General features: G+C 38.7%; 1 protein-coding gene across 1 annotated transcript in view; it reads left to right on the top strand.

The window, feature by feature from the left end:
* The first annotated feature begins 328 nt into the window (after positions 1–328).
* Positions 329–8,455, top strand: part of inavab (innate immunity activator b) — a 43,161-nt gene continuing 35,034 nt past the window's right edge. The window contains exon 1 of the mRNA XM_022682663.2: positions 329–435. The gene's annotated coding sequence lies outside the window, so the exon portion shown is untranslated. The remainder of the gene's footprint in view (positions 436–8,455) is intronic.

Raw genomic sequence — 8,455 nt, 5'->3', positions numbered from 1 at the left:
GAAGTGAGGGATGTACCATGTTGTAGGTTGTAGGAGGGGGGGTTATCGTGAAAACGTTTTTTTGGAGTCTTTTAGAGGGTAAGAAATCGATAAGTATATTTTCAGAGTTCAGTGTAGAGATTTTAGAATCTGATATATATATATATTTAAGGTGAAATAATACATTTGCACTGTTTAGTGTATAGAATCATTTACAGTGCCAAATATGTAGTTGTGCGTGTTAAAATCAGCGCTCGTGCAGTCTCCCCTCCCCCCGCAGTGTATGGGCAGTTGGTACGGTCCTGTTTCAGAGTTCTGCTGGAATGCGGTGAGCGAGAAAACGTGGATTAAACTGAGTGAGAGAAAGAGAGAGAGAGAGAGAGAGAGAGAGAGAGAGAGAGATGGCGCTACTGGAGAGTTCGTAAAGTTTCAGAGTGTGTGTAATGAGCACAGTGGGTGAGTTCACGCTTGTTTATTATTATTTTGAGCTGTTTAAATAACGTAAGCCAGCTAAGCTACACTTTTAGAGACATATAATAAATATAAAAATAACAGAGCTGAGTTAACCTGAGTGTTTCATAGACAAACACACAGAGAACTACCTGTGATTTACACATTTTTGGGCTAAAATATTTATTTATTTCCCTATTTTAGTTGCTTCTTTGTTTTTATAGCTTGCTTTACGTTACAGTTGCCAGTGTTCATTCAACATACTCAACACATATGTCTGTTCTTTAGTGGGTAACTAGCTACACATGTTGAGTAACGTTAAGTCTTATTGTTACTACTGTACACTCAAAAAAGTTGACAATAAAGGGTTTTAAAACGCTAGTAATTCACTGTGGAGAAATATCACAGCACATTAATGTATAATAAGCATAGTAGGCTCATTTATTGTAACCTAGTTACAGTTTATTACAGCTTAATACAGCTTATTACAGAGCAATAGAGTTTTGGCATACATAAATCCATCATAATACTTAACTATTATTTCTAAAAACAAAAAAAAGCTATTTACTTTAAATGAAACACATAGGTAACCTGTGATTTAAACAGTTGTATTTACACAACTATTTTATATAATTTGGGTAATTATATATATTTATTCCCTCCTTTAGTTTTTACTCAGTTTTTGTCTATTTTAATACTCAATAAATATGTCTGTCCTTTAGTACGATAATACTAAAACGATAGTAATTGACTGTGGAGAAATAATACAACATATTAATGTATAATTAAAAAGTAGGTTTCTTTACTGTAAACAAATTACAGTGTATTACAGCTTAATACAGCTTATTTCAGAGTAAGTCTTTCTCCGAATAAGGCATACATAATACAATCAAATACTGAACCATTTATTTTTAAAATAACCCTATGTATTTTAAATGTTTGGGGTCTTTAGTTTCCACTGAAGCAGGAGAAGCACAGCAAAGTTACTGCATTGCATTTCTCTGGTAACTTGTGCTTATTGCCTACAACACTGTGTCCAGGCAGTCAACCATTAAATAAAAATATATATTAATTTCCAAGATAAATTAGGCCTAGAAGAAAGAGTCAACACTAAGGGTAATGGAAAGTTCATAAAGTGCTTGAGTTCACTCTTTATTATTATTCTAAACTGTTTCAAAGAACCTACAGTTTTAGAGATGAGCTGAAAATATGGAAACCGGATGAAGATGTTTAGAATAATAGGCACATAGCTGAGCTACCTGTGATTTATACTTTTGTATTCCCACAGTTTAGGGATAATAATATATACTGATTTATTGGTTGTACAATTTAAACAGTTTGAGTTGTTTTATAGAACTTTATATGAATTATATATGAAAATAACATTTGTGTGTAGTCTCAAAATTGTAGTTTAATGAAGTTTCACATATCTTCTCCTTTAGTTTCTTGTGTGATAAACATGTCTGTTCTTTAGTAGGTAACTACATATGCTGAGTAAGTCTTATTGTTACTACTGTACACTTTAAAAGGTTTATTATACATTTTACTGTAAGATAACTGCAAAAAAGTTGACAATAAAGAGTTGTAATTGTAAAACTATAGTAGTTTACTGTGGATAAATATTATAGCATATTAAAAAACAATAAGAATTGTAATTAAATGTTAACTAATTATAGTGTATTACAACTTAAGACAGCTTATTACAAAATAGGTCTTGGCATACATAAATACATTATAATACTGAACCATTCCTTTCTAAAATAACCCTATATACTTAACATTTTGGGGGTCTTTAGTTGCCAGTGAAATAGCAGAAACACTGCAAAGTTACTGCACTGCATTTCTCAGCCAGCATTAAAGAATGTATACAGTAAAAAATTGTCAACTTGCACTTATAGTCTACAACAACGTGGCAAGGTATTCAACCATTATATTAAGTAAATATCTATACACATCAAGTTTGAGTTAGGGGTAGGGTGGGGGGGGGCAATACCATTATGCAAATAAAGAATGTCGGGGCCAATAGGAAAGATATAGTTTTTCCGTATCATACTTGGAAACAATGAAAAAGTAAAGTTTTAACATTAGGTGTATGATATTTTATCCAGTACAAAGGATCAGTGTTGTGTCCTTATCTGATTTTTTATATCTGGATGAGAGTCAACAATTAAATAATAGACCTCTGTTTATGTGTTTCTAACACAGTTTATGTGTTTCTTTATGTGTTGGTCAAAATATGACCAATATAAACATGTCTTATCAGTTATATAATGGAACGCCCCCAACTCTGAAAATTAGGGCTCATCAAAAAATCTGATTTCCCACTTGTAAGTATGACGTGACTTCAATAGGCAGCAATAGGCTTCTGTATGCATCCCATTTGAGAAAATCCCCGGCGTTCACACATACACCTTTACCTTTTACATGTGAATTGCATGCTAATTAACCTGGATGGGCATAAGTGTGAATGCAAGCTGGATTCAAAATCCCAGTAAAGGACATACATCAGTAATACCATGGAAATGACCACCGGCCTCGTGTGAAAACAGAAGCATATACTGAAGTACAGGAAGTACATTCAAGTCTTGATTATAACTGGAATGGGGGGATTTTTTGCTTTGCTTTTAGTTAGTTTGAAGTGAAAACTCCACTGGAGTGCACAGTATTTTATATCTGTTTGTGTAAAATACCCTGCATGTGTTTGTGGTCATTTCTGCAGGAATCCATCATGACTGGCAAAGTAATTAATTTCTATGATTCTTTTGCTTTTGTAGGCAAGTTTTTAGCTTTTGCAAGAAAAACATTGTGAAAGTCTTTGTCCACAATTTGGAAAACAAATGGAATTCTTGGCTGAAAAGGTTGTGACCCCTATCTACTGGGAGTGCCATGGCATGTGTGAACGTGTTGATCCTGGTTAAATATCATTTAAGGGCTTTTCTTACAAATGATGTAAAATGGTTTTTTAAGGAAGTGACTCCATTTCTCTAAGGATGGGACTTTTTGTATAGATGTTTGTTTCGAGTTTTAGCATCTGTGCATTGTGAAAATGTCTTTGTATATCGTAATCAAATATTTTTTAGCTTATCGTACAGTTCTATCAGCACGTAATTAAAAACACTAAGGGTATTGGATTTCATACTGTTCATATCCATATCAAAATTGTACCATATCGACCGAAAGAAAGATACATGTTTTCCCCCCACCGTCAAAAGCAGGACTGCAATCCGAACACGTTATCGGAAAACAGGACCAATGGCGTACTTTTTATTACTAATAGATCAAAAATGTAACGGTACTTTGTTACTCCACAAGTTCACTATAGACTCTGTTGCAAGCATTAATTTTGATTAATTGCAGATTTACTGTTAGTTTGTTAATTTAAGAAAGGATGAATATTTAAATGGAAATAATTTATATGGCTTTTGGAATTCATTATTTGGTGGTAAAAATGGTCATTTTTGATACTGTTGTTTGCATTAAAATTAAAAATTAAAGGGACAACTTGGATGTGTTCTCTTTTTTACTGTATTTGCAAGTATCCGATCAGGACTCAGAATCAAATGACTCAGACTCGGGGGCAAAAACATTTTATGGGGTCATGCCTATCTAGTATAATACCATGGAAATGACCAGGAGGTCTAATGTCAAAACAGAACCTAACACTAATAGACGGAATTGCAGTGATGTCTGAAGTAAAAAGAGTAAACCTTGTCTTGTCTCCTAATTTATAAAAGAGATACAACCATTGACATCTGTGAGGGCTCTCAGCTTTGAGACTAAACAATATAGAGAAAATCTAATTGCAAATTAATGATAAACAGTCAATGAATCAATATTTTCCCACTACTTTATAGAAGTTAATTTGTAAAAGTGTATTTTGTCCTACTCCACAATTTTGAAACAAATAGAATTCTTGGTCAAAGGTTGTGACCCCTGTCTACTGGGAGCGTCTTGACGTGTGAACGTGTGACCAAGATGTGGCATGATGTAAAAGTGTTTTTCTAATGCAGTCGTCCCTGTTCACACTGGATGGGACTTTTTGTTTAGATGTTTGTTTAGAGTTTTGGGTTTAAAGTCTGTATATCTCCCCAGATCTTTTGCTTAGTTAAATCCACGTGGTGACTTTTCTTTTTGGCCAGGCAATGTAGTTTGTTTGTGTTTCTTTTTTATTAAATAATGGTGTTATTTGTACATCATTGCTATATTTTTAATCATCATTGTATACCCCATCTTTTTATTAAATATATTTTTAGTTGAATATATGTACACTAGGGGTGGGCGATATTGCTCCAAAATAATATCACGATATTTCAGGGTATTTTTGCGATAACGATATACTTGGCGATATAGGAAAACTAAAATAATTCATTCATTTCAGGAATATAGTATAATCGTATAACAGTATAATCATAATGTGGCAAAATTAATAATATAGCATAAAATAATATAATGCAGCAAATAATATTGCAGAATGTTTAGTGCATGCATATAAACTGCAAACTAAAACAATTATACAATAAAAACACCTAAAGCTTCACAGTAAATAATAGACTACTTTTAAGACAGAACAGCCCTATTATCACGATATGGATTTTTAAAATTGTGATATTTCTTTGTCACGATATATTGTATACAATATAATATTGCCCACCCCTCATGTACACTACTGTTAGGAAGAAACACTTACTCCAGGGAACTAGAATGTCATTCTTTTTTCTGTGGCTGATTTCTCAATACCACAGTTCTGGTTCTCAGAGTGTTACAAATGTTCCTGTTCACCTCATTTACACACAGAAACAAACACACACACACACACACATATAATAACACTTCATGTGTAATTCTTTGAAAGCATGAGTAATTTGTGGGAAATCTAAATGACTGTGTGTATGTGTGTGTGTGTGTGTAATGGATGGGAGATGGAGTGAGCAGGCATCAGGCAGAAGTGTGCAGACAAGTGGACGTGAATGGCTGAGGAATTTGGGGTGTGTTGGGTCAGAGCCAGGGTCGTGCCCAAGCGGAGCCCAACAGCGTGTGTGTATTGTCTGTGTGTAGCATGTGTGTGTAGTGGGTGCATTGTGTGCTGGTGACAGCTTTGCTGAAGACTCTCATTACCACCTCTGGACGTGGGGTAGCAGAGTGATGGGCACTGCTGTGATATTTCAATCTCACCCGCCGCTTCTCCACCACACTCCTGTGCAATTAGAATTTTCATTTATTTATATCGCACTTGTTACATATAATGTGGCAAAGCAGCTTCATAGAATTCTGATATCAATACAAAGATTCATACAAAATACAAACACACCTGTCACGTTTTTGCCCTGTCCCTCATCAGCCTTCATGTTTTTTCCCTTCCTTTGTTTTTCATTGATCAGAGCACATGGCTCTCCCCTTGTCTCCGCTCCTGTCTTTAGTGCTCCCACCTGTATTCATTTGTAGCTCCTCCCCCTCTTTAGTGACAACAGGTGTTTCCCATTGTGTGTGAGTGTATTTATAGCCCCTTTGTCTTCAGTATGGTGTGAGTTCTTGTGCGTGCTACACGTCTGTTAGGTTGTGTGTTTCTTTTGGTTTTTTTATTTATGTATTTATTTTTGCAATAAATCCGCATTACCTGCATTTACGTCCGCCCCCTGGTTCTCCCTGCTATGCACTCCTGACAGAAGAACTCACCATACCCTGGACGTAGCGGGTAAGCTCCGTGCCCGCGACCCCCGTCGCACCGAAGACAGCGGCAGCAGCGCCGGTCCTCGTGCCCGCGACCCCCGTCGCACCGAAGACAGCGGCAGCAGCGCCGGTCCTCGTGCCCGCGACCCCCGTCGCACCGACGACAGCGGCAGCAGCGCCGGTCCCCGTGTCCGCGACCCCCGTCGCACCGACGACAGCGGCAGCAGCGCCGGTCCCCGTGTCCGCGACCCCCGTCGCACCGACGACAGCGGCAGCAGCGCCGGTCCCCGTGTCCGCGACCCCCGTCGCACCGACGACAGCGGCAGCAGCGCCGGTCCCCGTGTCCGCGACCCCCGTCGCACCGACGACAGCGGCAGCAGCGCCGGTCCCCGTGTCCGCGACCCCCGTCGCACCGACGACAGCGGCAGCAGCGCCGGTCTCCATGAACTTTGTAGCTCTGTGGCTTCCGCCACCCCTGCTAAATCCCTGCTAAGATGGCAGCAGCGCCCTCTCCTAGCCTTCGTGTCCGTGGCTCTATAGCCACCTTTGCTATGGAGACAGCAGCAGCGCCCTCTCTTAGCCTCCGTGCCCGTGGCTTTGAGGCTTCAGTGACTTTATTTCTTGTATTTCTCGCGTTTAGTCTTATGTCTGGTCTCTGTTCCCCTCTCTTGTCCTGTTTTTCACTTTTTCGGGTTTTCCTGTCTCTCTCCTTACCGGCGCCTGGGGTTTTTTTTTGTTTGTTTTTTATGCGCCCCAGGAGTTGCGCATTTGGGAGGGCCTAATGTCACGTTTTTGCCCTGTCCCTCATCAGCCTTCATGTTTTTTCCCTTCCTTTGTTTTTCATTGATCAGAGCACATGGCTCTCCCCTTGTCTCCGCTCCTGTCTTTAGTGCTCCCACCTGTATTCATTTGTAGCTCCTCCCCCTCTTTAGTGACAACAGGTGTTTCCCATTGTGTGTGAGTGTATTTATAGCCCCTTTGTCTTCAGTATGGTGTGAGTTCTTGTGCGTGCTACACGTCTGTTAGGTTGTGTGTTTCTTTTGGTTTTTTTATTTATGTATTTATTTTTGCAATAAATCCGCATTACCTGCATTTACGTCCGCCCCCTGGTTCTCCCTGCTATGCACTCCTGACAACACCATACCCCTAGTGTCCAACAGTGGCAGAAAAATAATATAGTGTAATATAGTAAATAACAATGGCTGCAATTTTAAGATTACTAGTTTAAAGGCAGGTAAATATCAATAAACACTAGTGGAGGGCGTGCATTAGTCTGAGGCGGTTAGTACATTAACTAACTAGCTAGAATTAGTTCTGATTAAATTCATGAAGTAAAGAAAGTCCAGAAGGTCTGACTGTAACACCTTAAATAAAAGGAGGTAGGAGCCAGAAGGTAACATAGACATGAGTCCACCCCCATGAAACACTGTCATCCATCTGCTCCTTCGTCCACTATACATCTGCGTAAGTGATCATGTGCAGTTCTCAGTTTACCCACAATTCCCTATAACCATAAACTCCCATCTAAGGGGAACCATAAGTTAATTATATATTTGTTGAAATGCTGTCACTTTAAAAAAAAAAAATTTATCTCTTTTATCTCTTTTCAATACCCTTGATTTCAGAAAAAACAGTGAATGAAGGTGTCGCAATACTTCTGTCCATTTGGTAGACTTCTCATATGGTAGACTGTGGTCAAAACCTTAGCACAGTGGTGTATTTAATATATCAGTCTGATGGTATAAAGTACAGTAGTATACAGACTAAACAGGAACTAGGACACTTGCACTGTGGACGGAACAGTGCACTTCCCCACAGGTTAAAAAAGGCTAAAATAATAATAATGTCCTCATTTTAATGAATGGATGACAAATCATGCTGGAGGCGGAAATTAATTCTGTGTCATGTGTACTTTTGTAACCCTCTTGGGCATGGAATTTGCCAGAGCTGCACGGGTTACTGAAATCCTCTCCTGGAATCAACTACTCTATGATGCCAACACACAATTGGTGGATGTTAGACACCTTACTCGCTTAAAAATATGCCCTACAAGTGCTCAGTTGGGTTTAGGTTTGAAGACATACTTGGCCAGTCCATAACTTCCCACTTCTTCAACCTCTGCAGCAATGCTAGCAGCACTCATACGTCTAATTTTTTAAGCCAACCTCCTGATTTGATGCTGAACACGTGGACTGAACTTCTTTGGTCCACCCTGCCAAAGCTTGTTTCAAGTGGAACCTGTCCTGGAAAAGCACTGTATGACCTTGGTCACCGTGTTGTATCTCAGTTTTAGGGTGTTACCAATCTTCTTATAGCCTTGGCGATCTTTGTCGAGAGAAACAATTTTATTTCTCCCATC

Source organism: Astyanax mexicanus, chromosome 24 (assembly GCF_023375975.1).
Source record: "Astyanax mexicanus isolate ESR-SI-001 chromosome 24, AstMex3_surface, whole genome shotgun sequence".
In the NCBI taxonomy this organism is placed as follows: Eukaryota; Metazoa; Chordata; class Actinopteri; order Characiformes; family Acestrorhamphidae; genus Astyanax; species Astyanax mexicanus.
Note: the sequence above shows the minus strand (reverse complement) of the source record. Positions and strands in the feature narration are given on the sequence as shown.